The sequence below is a fragment of the Choloepus didactylus genome, chromosome 5 (genome assembly GCF_015220235.1).
Source record: "Choloepus didactylus isolate mChoDid1 chromosome 5, mChoDid1.pri, whole genome shotgun sequence".
Lineage (NCBI taxonomy): Eukaryota > Metazoa > Chordata > Mammalia > Pilosa > Megalonychidae > Choloepus > Choloepus didactylus.
In genome coordinates, this window is record NC_051311.1 from 90,847,167 (window position 1) to 90,861,209 (window position 14,043).

The window sequence follows — 14,043 nt, forward strand, 5'->3', positions numbered from 1 at the left end:
ACAAGGAGCCTTGGGCTGTTTCTCCTTGATTTTGTCCCTCCATATCTGAAGCAGAATAAGATCCTTGTCTTTCAAGAAGAGTTCCACTTTGATTTCATAAACTACATGTCTACCTCAGTCCTCTTTCTATTTTTCCAGGACTGGAATTCAAAGTCTACCTGAATTATTCTTTGTTGATTTTCCCCAATCATGCCCCAAATTCATATACATATATAAATTAACTTATGCTTCAAAACAACCCTGTTATATATTATTATCCTACCTTTATAGACAAAGAAAAATAAAATCTAAGTGACTTGCCTAAGGTGCACTGTTATAGTATAAGTAGTAATGCTGGGATTCCAACTTTTTTTGCAAGAAATAATTCATGATTGACACAGATAGACTCCTAAGTGCACATCCCTGGATCTTTTCCAGGAGGTTAAATGACTGCTGCTCGACTCTGGTATTTTTTTCCCCCTCTGTAACATCAGCGGTTGTTGACATATAGACTCCTAGTCAGGAGGGCAAATCTATTTTCAGTGTGACCAGAAAGGAAATGAAGGGAAAATTTCCATTTCTTAGCTATTACAGAGGGGCTTGTCGTTTGTTCCAGAAAGCTAAAGGAAGGCTCTGGGAGCACTTTAATAGATGCTAGCAACTATTTCCACAGGAAAGAATAAAACCTTGTTCCACCCTTATGGAAGATTGAAAATGAAGTATATTGATACATGGTCCTTCCATATAAAAATCTTTGGATTGATGTTTTAAATAGGACATATGTAATTCCGGTTGGGTTTTTTTTTTTTTTGGGGGGGGGTAACTTTTCAGTGCAGTAACACCAACAACATCCTTAACAAAAAAAGATATCTTTGAATAAAATGAAAAATACCTATGACAGAAAGGAACAACAACAGAAACTGCCACTGATAGTTACTAATTTTATGTTTTCAGATTCTCAGAGGGATGCTAGTTGTTTTGAGGTTTGTTTGTTTGTTTGACAAGCATTTGGAAGTTGGGGTGGTTTTGTTTGCTTGGGCTGGGTCAAATTCTGAACCTAAACCTGACCCAAGTGTTTAAGTCCAAGAGGCCAGTATTGGCATGAAAGGAAAGTACCCAAAGTTATCCTCTTATCAGCTGGGTTATTTCAAATAATAATCTATAAGCCTGCCAGAGAAAACCTTATTGATATCATACTAATGTCATGCTTTGGGACAGGGAAACATATTTTGTCATCCATTTCCAAATAAGAAAATAACAGAAAAACGATAATGACTACTAAATAAAGTAGTTTCCAGATATGCAAAGTTATTTCATAAATCTTTAGTGGTTAATTCTAATAGTTTCACAGAGAAAGGTCACTGTTGACAAGCCAGAGCCAATAATTTGGACTTGGGGTTAGACATTTTAGTACAACATGAAGCTGTGAAGATTTGCTTAAGTAAAAATTGTAGTTTCAACACTAATCAGAGAATAAAACCAGGACAGCAATTGTTAATAAGCCATCTACACATATTTAGATATTGGAGGGAGATACTGTTTTCGTTTCCTAGACTGCTCAAGCAAATACCATGAAAGGGGTCAGGTTAAGCAACAGGAATTTATTTGCTCATGGTTTGAGGCTGGGAGAAAGTCCACATCGAAGCGTCACCAAAACGATGCTTTCTTCCCAAAGACTGGCATTCTGGGGCTGGCCACTGGCAAACTTTGGTCCTTGGCTCCTCTGTCACATGGCAATGAACATGGCGGCATCTCCTGGCCTCTCTTTTCTCTTCCAGATCAGCTGACTTTCAGCTTCTTGCTTCCATGGCTTTCTCTGTCTGAATTTCATTCTGCTTATAATGGACTCCAGTAATAGGATAAAGACCCATCCTGGTTGAGGTGGGTCACACCTTTACTGAAGTAGCCTCATCAAAAGGTCCTACTTACAATGGGTTCACACACACAAGAATGAATTAAGTTTAGGAATATGTTTTTCTGGGGTACATAGAGATTCAAACCACCACACTATTTAAACCTGACAAGAAAATGGTCTACCTTAGTTACCTTCTAAGTCATCAAGAGGGTTTGAGCGGTCTCGTCTCTGAACAAAAAGGTATTAATTCCTACTGTAACATTGTAATATGCTTCCATTAAATGTAACAAAGGCAATATAGCAAAGCTAAATGTGTATGAGAGGGGGATATAAAGGATACCAAAGCTAAATGTGTATGAGAGGGGGATATAAAGGAGAGATATGGGATCCCTGGTAGTATTGTTGTCTGTCCTTACTATTATATTGTATTGTATGACATTTTATTTTTCTTTTTATTATCTTTTTTATTATTTGCTAAAAAAAAAAGTTTTTTTTGTAGTAATCAATATGTTCAAATGCTGACTGTGGTGATAAATGTGCAACTGTATGATGGTATCGTGAACAACTGATTGTACACTGTGGATAATTGTATGGTATGTGAATATATCTCTATGAAATTGTTGGAAAAAATATAAATAGGGATAAAAGTGCTGGCGAAAACATGGAGAGAACGATGTTTTACTATTTACTGTTGATAAGGAGGCAGAATGGTGCAGCCTTTCTGGAGGTCAGTGTGGTGGTTCCACAAGAAGCTAAGTAGGTGGGGGCCATAAGGTCCTCAACCTCATTATGGGGTATGTCACTGGAAGATCTGAGAGCAGAGACAAGAATGGACATTTGCACACTGGTGTTTATGGAGGCAGTATTCATGATTTGCAGTGGCCTAAGGGTACATCAACTGAGGAACAGAATGGTGAACTGTGGTGTCAGCATACAATGGAATATTGAACAACTACCAGAAGGAGTGAAGAGGTAAATGGATCCTGCAGACAGCATTTTGAGTGAAGTTCGCCAGAAACAAAGGCAAACACTATAGTGCCTCACCAATATGGACAAACTACAATGTGTAAACTCAGAAATGAATTTTAGAGCACAGCCTATCAGGGGAATGATTATTGTAATGGTTCCTAGATTGTAAGCTCTTACAGCAGTTAAATCTATTCCTAAATTGTAATGGCTATCTCCAAACTCTGAGATGCTGATCCCTTTGTGTATAATCTGATCAGTCTCTGGAACGTTGGGTTATCTGTGTGACACCTGAAATTCAGAGCTAGAGCTCAGCAGATATAAATGTCAGTATTAGGGCATACTGCAACTGTCAAAAAAAAAAAAAAAAAAAAAAAGGCTGAAAAAGAGCCTAGACTTCAATTAGAGATATGAATGAAGCAGATCTGGTTAAGAGTAGGGCAAATCGGGCCAAAGGGTAAAGGTCAAAACTGTTTTTTTGTTTTTGTTTTTTTCGCCTGGCAATAAATATTTTAATTTTTTGTCTTGTTTTATGATGACAAATAATTTTCAAGTGTATTTCCTTTGCTTTTGTTTGTTTTAAATACAAAGCTAAACCATAAGCAGGTACATCCAAGACGTTTCATCTCACATTTACACACTCCTGCCGGCTCCTCCTCCGATTTGGTGACCACTGACCAGGCAAGTGCTGGGTCAGGGTGGGGGAAGACTTTCTTAGGTAGTACCATCGTAAGGCCTGGGGTGGGGGACCAAGGACGAGGACAGGCTCTTGTACCTGTCTCCATTCATGTTTACCTGGGACCAGGAGGTGGCTGATCCCAGGTGACTGTTCCAAAGCCTGGCCCCCCAGACTGAGGGTGAGCAGGGAGTGAGGACCAGCTCCCCTTGGGAAGGGACAGCACAGTCAGGGTGAAAATTTTCTAGCCTTATACTTGATTCCTAACACCGGGCCCTGCCCACTGCCCTGCTCACTTGGGTGCCTTCCTGAGGCTGGCTCTGGTGGCAGCTGGGGAAAGGGTCCCACACTTCAGGGCCTGGAGGCTCATACTTCAGTTGGTGGGAACAACAGCAGGAGGTCTGACAAACAGAAGGCCTTGACAGCAGGTCTCCAACCTTCAACCCAGCAGAATCAGGAGGGAGGTATCAGGTAAGTAATTTCTGGTCCTGCTACAAAACTTTATTTTTGATTATTAGAATAGAGTGCCATCTCAAGTATCTTCTACAAAAGAAAATGGGGGAAAAAAGGAAGAAAAAAAAAAAGCACAGCAACTTCACTCACATCAAGACCTATGTGCATGTAAGTTGTTTTCTGTGGGTTTTTTTTTATTTGATTTTTTTGTTTGTTTTTTGATTTTTATTATTTTTTTTTAAAATAAATTCAGTGTTCACATTTCTATAAAGAATTAACCCAGTCTCAGGAAACCCTGCCCTGGCGGGGGTGGGTAAGCCATGCTTTTCCCTGCCTGCCTCTGGTTTGATTCCCACCCTGATGCTCTGTGGTGCCGAGAAAAGTGGCAGCCTTGTGGAAGAGTAAATAAAGACCTGACCCACTGTCACGGGCCACGGGGCCAGGAAGCTTTAGAAAAAGCAGAGGGGAAGACTAGCTTACCGCAAAACCTTATTAAAAAATATCCATCGCTTAAATGTGTGCCTGTAGAGACATGAGGGGAACAAGAGCTTGGAGGGGTCCCGACCAGGCCGGGGGAAGGGAGGCAGTGTCCTCACACCCCATGTCCTCGGCCACTGGGGGGGATGTGGGGGGCACACCCTAGCTCTTCAGCTCCAGGCAGGAGAATCGCCCAGCCTCCCAGTCTGCGTCCGACTCTTTCCTCTAAAACCTGTGCCAAGTCTTTGGCTACATGCACAGAAGCACAAACTTTTGACTTGTATGCAAAAAAGGTACAAAAACAACTAGAATATAAAAGTTTTGGTAATAAAGGCCATCTGTTCAAGCCCACCTTGGAAACCTGTAACAGATATTTAAATACTACAGTGAAAAGGCATCTTAATATACTTTTTTAAAAAACATCTGAAGTAATCCACTAAGGTTAAGTGCGTATAAAAAAAAAATTCGATTCCCTTTGAGGGTACTTTGTCCAGTGAAGGGGGGGGGGCGTGCTGCAGGGGGCCGGTTAATGCTTCAGCCACCGGTTAGCCTCGATGGAAGCCTTACTGCGGTCCCCGTAGTCGCAGAGGAGCTCCTCCGTGGCCTGGATGTCCGGGACGCCGTGAGGATGAGGCGGGGCACGCCGATGTCGTGCAGTTTGGTCTGCCAGTTCCCGCATTTGCTGCGGTTGATCAGTCTTCCCAGGCGATTCGTCTCTCTAGTTGCATCCACGCAGTAGGTTTTGCTCAGATACTGAAAACAGTACATGTAGCAGACCGTGGAGGGGTGCTGTGCATACAGCGCATCCCGCTTCTCGGCGTCGGTGATCTCGATGCGGTCCCCGTGGTTCTCCACCACGAACTCGCCCCGGGAGAACTGCTTGGTGGCAATCACGCCCCTGCCTTTGCCATCGATGGGGTCAATCTTCATTCCTTCCTCCTTCCCACTTTCAATCAACTCGTCTATTCTTTTCCTTTCTTCAGACTGCAGCTCACTCAGCTTTACTCTCCCTGGAGCTCCTTCGGTCAGGGTAGAAATCCGTGAGTTTGCGGTTCTGTTGGGTTTTTCCTTGAGCTTTTTTCCTGCTTGCCCTTGACGGGCTTTTTCAGAGTTTGCTTGGTGACAGTTGCATTGGTAGAATCACAAGACGAGGTGGGAGTTTGGGGAGGCTCTGCTGCTTCTGATTTTTGGTTTGGAAAAGATGCCAGAGGGCACCTCCCGGCGTCTTTGATCTTCTGTGCCTCGGACTTCGCAGTGCTCCGAGCTGCTTTCTCAGGGTTTCTTTTCTCTTCCCGCTTCCTGCAGATCCCGGCTATGGGCTTCCCCTGGCATTTGACTTCCTGATGTGCAACTGAGTTCTCTTCCTGAAGGGGGGAACGCATTCCAGAGCATTTGTTCGGGCTCATGTAGGAATAGATCTTTGATTGCCTGGTAAATACATTCTCCTGCAGCCCGCCCAGGCCCACGGCGGCGCGCCCCGCGCCCTCGCCCTCGCCTTGGCCCGGCCACCAGCGCCGCTGCGGCGCCCGGGAAGGGCCGGCGGCGCCCCACGGCGCCCCCTTCCCCCATGGCCTGCGAGGCAGGGCCCGCACCCGCGCGCCGTGGCAGCCCTGCCCCCTCCCCCCGTGACTGTGTTTTCAAACTTCAACTTCCATGTGAGAACAAGGAAAGAGATGTTTATTTGGTGCAGGCTCTAAATTTTATAAACAATATAACTTCTACAGTTTGTTCAAATACCATAATTACATGGAACTTTGAATAGGAAGTGAGATATGGTAGGTTTGTATAGGTTAGAATGAAATAGCAACACATCCCGAAGTAATTTGGGCAGAGAATAAAAATATATATACGCAGGGCCCCCCTGAGGAGCTGGAGGAAAATGCAGAAGTGTTGGACTTCCTCACCTGGATTGTTGCTGATGTTCTCATAAACACTGAGGACTGACAGTTTGGTATGCCGAGCCCTCTATCTTGGGGCTTGCCCTTATGAAGCTCATTACTGCAAAGGAAAGGCTAAACCTGCCTATAATTGTTCCTAAGAGTCTCCCCCTGGGTACCTCTGTTGCTCAAATGTGGCCCTCTCTCTCCAGCTAACCCAACTGGACAGGTGAACTCACTGCTCTCCCCCTTATGTGGGACCTGACTCCCAGGGGTGTAAATCTCCCTGGCAATGCAGGATATGACTCCTAGGGATGAATCTGGACCCGGCATCATGGGATTGAGAACATCTTGACCAAAAGGGGGATGCAAAATGAAATGAAATCAAGTTTTACTGGCTGAGAGATATCAAATGGAGTCGAGAGGTCACTTTGGTGGACATTCTTACACACTATACAGATAACCCTTTTTAGGTTTTAATGTATTAGAAGCAAATACCTGAAACTATCAAACTCCAACCCAGTAGCCTTGACTCTTAAAGAAGATTGTATAACAATGTAGCTTACAATGGGTGACAGTGTGATTGTGAAAACCTTGTGGATTGCACTCCCTTTATCCAGTACATGGATGGGTGAGTAGAAACATAGGGACAAAAACTAAATGAAAAATAGGGTGGGATGGAGGGGATGATTTGGGTGTTCTTTTTTACTTTTATTTTTATTCTTATTCTTTCTGGTGTAAGGAAAATGTTCAAAAATAGATTGGGGTGATAAATGCATAACTATATGATGGTGCTATGAACAGTTGACTGTACACCATGGATGACTGTATGCTATGTGAATATATCTCAATAAAACTGAATTTAATTAAAAATAGATATTAATTGCAAGAAAAGTTACTTACACAATATCTTACATTCTTGGAGAAGATGAAACAATTTACCGAGTATTTTAGGATCCTGTGTTCATATACGAATTTTTCTATAGTCTCTTCCTAAGTGGAGGGAAACTTAGCATTTTGGAACTAGCACAACCAGGTTGGATATGTAGACAACATAACTGTGGTCAGGCAGCTACAAAATAGCTATCATTTAGGATGCTATTGGGCAAAGGATGCATAATATGACTGTGGTTCTAAGTAACTAAATTACTGTTCAAAAACTAAGTGAGAAAGGTGAAATGTTACCATTACCTAGTTGATACATTGTAACACTGAGGTATTATCTGATTTATTGGAATAGCATTTTCCATGCATTTTAATTAGCCAAGTTCTGTCCTGGCCTATTCTATGTAACTCAGCTTTCATATTTTGAAGAAGGTAGGTTTGCTGATGATATTTCTCATTCTGCTGCTCATCAACAGCAAAAGTGATTCATGAGGTGTTTCAAGTTGTGATTGCTTGGGTTGATCAATCCAAGCTATTTTGTCCGTGACCCTGAGTATAAAAATGTTAAGAACTTGAAGAACTAGATGATTTGAATATGAAACACGATTCAGAACTTCTGGTTCCACATGAACCACTGGTCTGCTTTTAACCCCATAGGGAGAGAGAGCAAATGCTTTCTAATTCCAGCAAAGCAACACAAAAATATGGACCAAATCAGCCAGGGAACAGGCCCAGGTGGCATCAGTGCAAAGCCTGATCATAGAATGTTAATTTTAAGATGTGTAGTTTGCTTGTTTCAGACTCACACAGCAATTCAAACTACATGCTGACAAAATATTTCCAAACAAAGACCCTGTCAGGCCTACTTTAAAGAATCATCTGACAATGATCTAACTAGAAGATATTCTAATGCCATTTTTATACAAGCAGTTAATGGATTAAAGAGAATAATTTGCTTCCTTTAGGAAGAAGAGAAGCTCTATGATTGCTTTACCTGTTAACTTTCCTGCTATTTAAATAGCTGTGTAGGCTGGATTATCATATATTTGAAATTAGCAGATTTAGGAACAATGGTATTTTACTGATCCACAAAGCCAGCTTTACAAGTTTCACATAGGTTTCATTTGAGAACTGGACTTGTTTCCTCGAAGATACTCAAGCATGCCACAGGCTTTCTCCTCCTTCCTCCCTTCTTCCTTCCGGCCACTTTGCCTTCCATGCCTCCAAACACATTCACTAAGTGTTGACGGTGAGCCATTCCTTCTGGATTTGACTATCTTCCGTATAAGACTGAGTGCCTGTTTGAATCCCCAGAACTTGGCACAGTTCCTGGAACACAGCAGGTACTCTATAAATGTTTATTAGTTATTCATTAATTCCATTTTATTCAATGAACATTTACTGAGTGCTTACTATGGGACATGCATTGTGCTGGGAGGTGAGGGTGGGCCATGAGGGTGTGAAGAAAGCTCATTTCCTCTATCTCAAGAAACTATGTCTAGTAAGTGAGAGGGACCACAACTACAAACCAGCAAGGAATACCAAGGCTAAGATACACACTGAAAGTAATTTTTTAACATACTAACGGAAATAAAAGCATGCGGTTGGTCCAAAGAATAAAGTATATCTGGGCAAAGAAGCTCCTTACAAAATGCATATAAGCTAGAGAACTGTCAGGACAAGGTTACTCCTATCACATGCCTATTTTTAAATTCTCTGATCTGCTCTTAATTTTATTCCTTTTGTAAACATGTCCTTCATTTTTTTAAGAGTTTCACTGTGTTTTAGAACATAATATAGAACACTAGAACAAAAATTTCACATACTAGTCAGCCTAAGAAATTTCAATCCTTAACAAGCAAGAAGAAGAAAATTAAAGTCCAACTCTACACTGGCATAAAATGCCTAAATGGACAGTGTGGCAAACACCATACCATTTGTGCCAGTTTGGATATATTATGTCCCCCAGGAAAAAGCTATGATCTTTTATTATCTCGTGGAATATTGGGATTAGGTTGTCTCCATGGAGATGTGACCCACCCAACTGTGAGTGACACCTTTGGTTAGGGTGTGACCTCTGATTGAACGTTTCCATGGAGGTGTGGCCCCGCCCATTCAGCGTGGGCCTTGATTAGTTTACTAGAGCCCTATATAAGAGTACAAACAGAAGGAACTCAATGCTGCAGCTTAAACAGACATTTTGAAGACAGCTGTTGAAGGCTAAAACTGACACTTGGGAGAATGCCATTTTGAAAAGCAACCTGGAAGCAAGCAGACACCAGCCAAGTGTCTTCCCTGCTAACAGAGGTTTTCCAGATGCCAATGGCCTTTCTCCAGTGAAGGTACTCTATTGTTGATGCCTTACCTTGAACACTTTATGCCCTTAAGACTGTAATTTTGTAACCAAATAAACCCCCTTTATAAAAGCCCATCCATTTCTGGTGTTTTGCAAAATGGCAGCATTAGCAAATCGGAACACCATTAAAGTAGAAGAGATCCCAACACCACACTGCATTAGTCAGGGAATGGTAACATTTTTCATTACTTGGTGAGTGTTAAGCTACAATTTTTGCCTTGTGCAGTAGTAATCCAGTAGTGTTGATGGGACGGCAGTTCAAATGACACAGAAGCTTCCCTGAAACTTATCTTCTATGTATGGTCTATTTTATGAGTATTTGGTCTTATATAGGGAGAGCTGGGAAATGATAAGAACTTATCTATTTTATAAGTAAGAGGTTAAAAATGAGAAGATGAAAGAAATATTCCATTTAGCAAGTTTTCAGAAAAATGTTCTAGAAAATAATTTCACCAAATCATATCCTCCCAGAGTTAAGAGAATCACTCAGACTTTTCCAACTGTGAAAATATAAACACAATCTCATACCTAAACAATGAAATTAGCAATACAATTAATTATATACAGATGTGGTATTAGAGCTAAGAGGAAAGCTGAACTCACAAGAAAAGGACTTCAGGTCAACTTTTTTCCTGTTTTCTCTCATTTCTTGTCCCTCCTTTTCCCCTTGGGTAACAGTACAGCAAATTGCCACAGATGTCTGTCTAATCATCATCATGATAGTGACAGTAATTTCTAACACTCACTGAGCACCTAACATGTTCCAGGCTGCACTATGTTAAGTGCTGACATATACCATCCCATTCAATCTTGCTAACTGGCAAATGAGGTAAATATTCCATTTTCTGCGGATGAGAAACAGGTTCCGAGAGGTTAACAGAGGTCATAAAATTACTATATGGTGGAGACATTACTCAAGTTCACATCTGTGTATATGTGACATATAAACATCCTTGTGAGTTCCCCTCCAAAAGCCCAATTCCAAGCATTCTGACTCTCCAACCCGACACCTGTTTTTTGTCTCATCACCTCCACTACCCTGACTCCAACAGTCCTTTTCCCTTATCAGGCCCTATGATCTATTATTCTGCCATCTTTTCACTGTCCTTCGCCACATCTCACATCTTCACTCCCCTTTTCCCAGCTAAATTCCGTGCCCCATCCCAGGGTTTCTCAACTCAGCACCACGGACACTTTGGGCTGGATACTCCTGTGTTGTGGGGGTGTCCCGTGCTCTGCAGGATGCTGGGCAGCACCTGCAGTCTACCCACTTGTTGCCGGTGGCACCCCTCCTCCCCCAACCAGCTGCAGCAACCAAACATGTCCCTGGACCAGGTTGGTTGACCTTCTGGATTAAGCAATATATGGATTTATTGTTTGTTTGGCTACAATGTATTTATTCAGTTAGTCTACCCTTATATTCTCTCTTTCTTTGGTCTTACACAAACTCCTCTGTAAGGGAAAGCTGGGAGCATTCTGAAATGAATTGAACGGCTGTCTGGCTCTGGTCTGGATCCTGTGAGAGCGCCTCTGTACTGCAGTGGAAGGCCTTTTTTCTTTCTGTGCCTTCACACAGCAGCCCTTCTGTGATGACACAGACAGTCCTCTGATTCCCCAGGAAGAGAACCTCGAGCCAAGGGGGCTCTGCCGCCTCTCGCGCGGCAAGTGCCTATCAAGAGACAGCTAAATCAGAAAACCAATTTCTCTGTAATAATACCAATAAATCACACACTTGGCAAAGTAGCCATAGTTATAAGAAACTTAATATGAAAGACACTGTAAACCACTGTCCTATTTTTCTGTTGTTTTATTTTTAAGAGAGACAAGCATTTATAGGATAATTTCTTGTCTAAAGCACTAGTTGAGGGATTTTTTGGCCTTTGCTTTTTCACTAGGTTCTGTTTTAGGAGGGCACATTAGGGTACAGCATTTTCCCTCCTTTCAAAACAAAGCTAAGAACCTTGCCAGGGCTGTTCCTTCTCCAAATGCTCGATCTCTGGTGGCCTTTCTGATCACCACTGGCCCATTCTAATTCTTTTTAAACTCCAAACATCACCTAGTTGGGAAGTCTTCCCTCAACAAACCTGTCCCCTCTAATGTGTCCAGAGCAAGTTGGACAGCCCACCTCGGCCCTTCCATAGCACCCTGCCCCAGGACTTCATTAAGAAGTCCATCACAGCCCCCAAGCAAGTTGCTCACCGATGCCTCCCCTAAGCTATCTTAACTTGCATCCTTACTGCCTCTCCCCACCCTGATCCCCAGTACCTTGTTCTCCTTTCCCTTTGTTATGGATTCAAGTGTGTCCCCAAAAAGGTCTGTCTGAGTTCCAACCCCTATCCCATGAATGTGATCCTATTTAGAAAGAGGATCTCTGAAGACGTTGTTTGTTAAGATGAGGCCAGTTGGAGCAGGGTGGATCCTAATCCAATATGACTGGGTCCTTGAGAGGACACTGGACACAGGCCGCAGGAGACAGGAGCAGAGGAGACAGCCCTGTGACAGAGGCGGGGAGCCGGTTATGCCAGAACACCGCGACAGACTTCTGAGGGAGGGTGGCCCTGGCAATGCCTTGATGTGGATTTTCAGCCTTCAGAAATGGGCGATGATAGAGTTCCGTTGCTTTAAGCCACCCGCTTTTTTGGTAATTGAATATGGCAGCCCTAGGAAATGAAGACACCACTTATAACACATCACCTCCTGACAGACAATATACTGTACTTACTTTCTCTACCATTTACTCTCTGTCTCCCATCACGAGATTGCAAGCTACGTGAGGATAGGGAGCATCTTAGGTTTTGTTCACTAATGTATCTCCACACCGGGAATAGCACCTATCACTCACTGGGGCTCAATTCCTATTGGTTGATCAAATCTGTTAATTTTTTTATAGTTGGTGATTGACTTGAAGGCATTAATATCTCTCCTGTAACCTCTGTGCTCCTTGAGAACAGGGACTCTATCTTATTCATCTCTGAATTCTCAATATATTTTATTTACATTGTCATCACCATCACCATCATCATGATAATAGAAAATATCTAATGATTGTATTCTAGTTGCCATCTCCATGACCCTTCTTTTTGCAATATCATATTTAATACTCATCATTTATGAGGTAGGTATTATTACTATTATTATTATCATCACCTTGGTAAGATGAGGAAACTGAGGCTTAGAGAGATAAAGCAATTGCCCAAGTCATGCAGATAGTACATGATGGACTTGGGATTCAAACCCAGGCAATGTAACCCCAGAGCTCATGCTTGACCATTATAAAATAAAATTTAGCTGAAAAGAAGTGAATTTCTATAAGCCAATGCCCCAACATAATTTATTTTGAGGAAGGAGAAAATCAGAGGGACTCTCATTAGGGGATAGTTAAATGATTGACAATGGCAATCATTTCTTTTCAGGTCTGAACAATTTCCAAATCCATTTCTTCCTCTTCTATGTCTTGGCAACTTACCTTATTCTTTCCTTTTATTTTTCTCCTGCAAAGCTTTTTCTTTTCCAATACTTTAAGTAATCTCCAGTTTTGACAGCCGTAATCTTCTCTCTGGCTTCCCTGACTGAGCCTCTCCAACACTCAATGAAGACTATTTCCTCTAGTTCAAAATGCCACAGGAATAAAAAAATCATCTTCATGGCCTCTTCCCAAGAAGACGTTTCAGTAACTTTCTCACATCATATTTGATGTTCCTCTACCTTGTCTCACATTTTCAATCCATTTCCTTCTCCTAATGTTCTCATTTTGGGTCTTTTCTTTCTGACTGCTATTCTATGATACCATTCCATAAAAATCAGTTGCTAAAACGTGGCTGTCTATAACACAGAGGCATGCCTGGTCTTCTCTTGTCACCACCCCTTTCATCTGGTCAGGATACACTTCTACCTTCTCTCTTCTCCATGCTCCCTTGAATCTGCCTACATCTTACCTTTCTTCCTTAAATCTACAGGAGCTGTGTTCTCCTTGTTCATTAGTATTTACACACTAATTGTATTTAAAACTTTGCAAGCATTTTCCTTTTTTGAAAAATTTCAATCATTGGTCCTTTTCTAATTCCATCCTTTCTCATGTCCTCCAGGATCCTACTTCATTAACTACGTATTCCTTCTTTTGCACAATCTTATTACATTTGCTGTTTCCTTCTCTTTCCCAGCCTCCCTTTTCTTTCAAACAATAAACAACAATGACCTGAACTTCCTCAGTTCTGCTGTGCCCCTTCCTTTCAACCCAAAGGCTGTGGGCCCATCTCTCTCATTCCTTTCAACCCGAAGTACCCCAAAGTGTAGCCCCCATTCATTCTTTTTCTTGCTTCCCCATCTCCTTAGTCTTCATTCCTCACAATTTGGTTTAAATCTACTATTCCACTAAATCCACCATTTGAAAGCTACTAGTAATCATCGAAAATGTAAATCCAATCACCTTCCTCCACCTCTACATAGAATCTAACATTTATAACCATCACTCTATTTCTAAGATCTTCTTTTACCTTTTGGCAATCCTTTCTGGTGCTCT

At 41.9% G+C, this 14,043-nt stretch overlaps 1 protein-coding gene and 1 pseudogene across 2 annotated transcripts in view; both read right to left on the reverse strand.

Moving 5' to 3' along the window:
* The window catches only part of LHFPL3 (LHFPL tetraspan subfamily member 3), a 580,909-nt gene that overhangs the window by 460,858 nt on the left and 106,008 nt on the right, over positions 1-14,043 (reverse strand). The gene's annotated exons all lie outside the window — the stretch shown is intronic.
* On the reverse strand, positions 4,859-5,984 carry LOC119534280 (annotated as a pseudogene).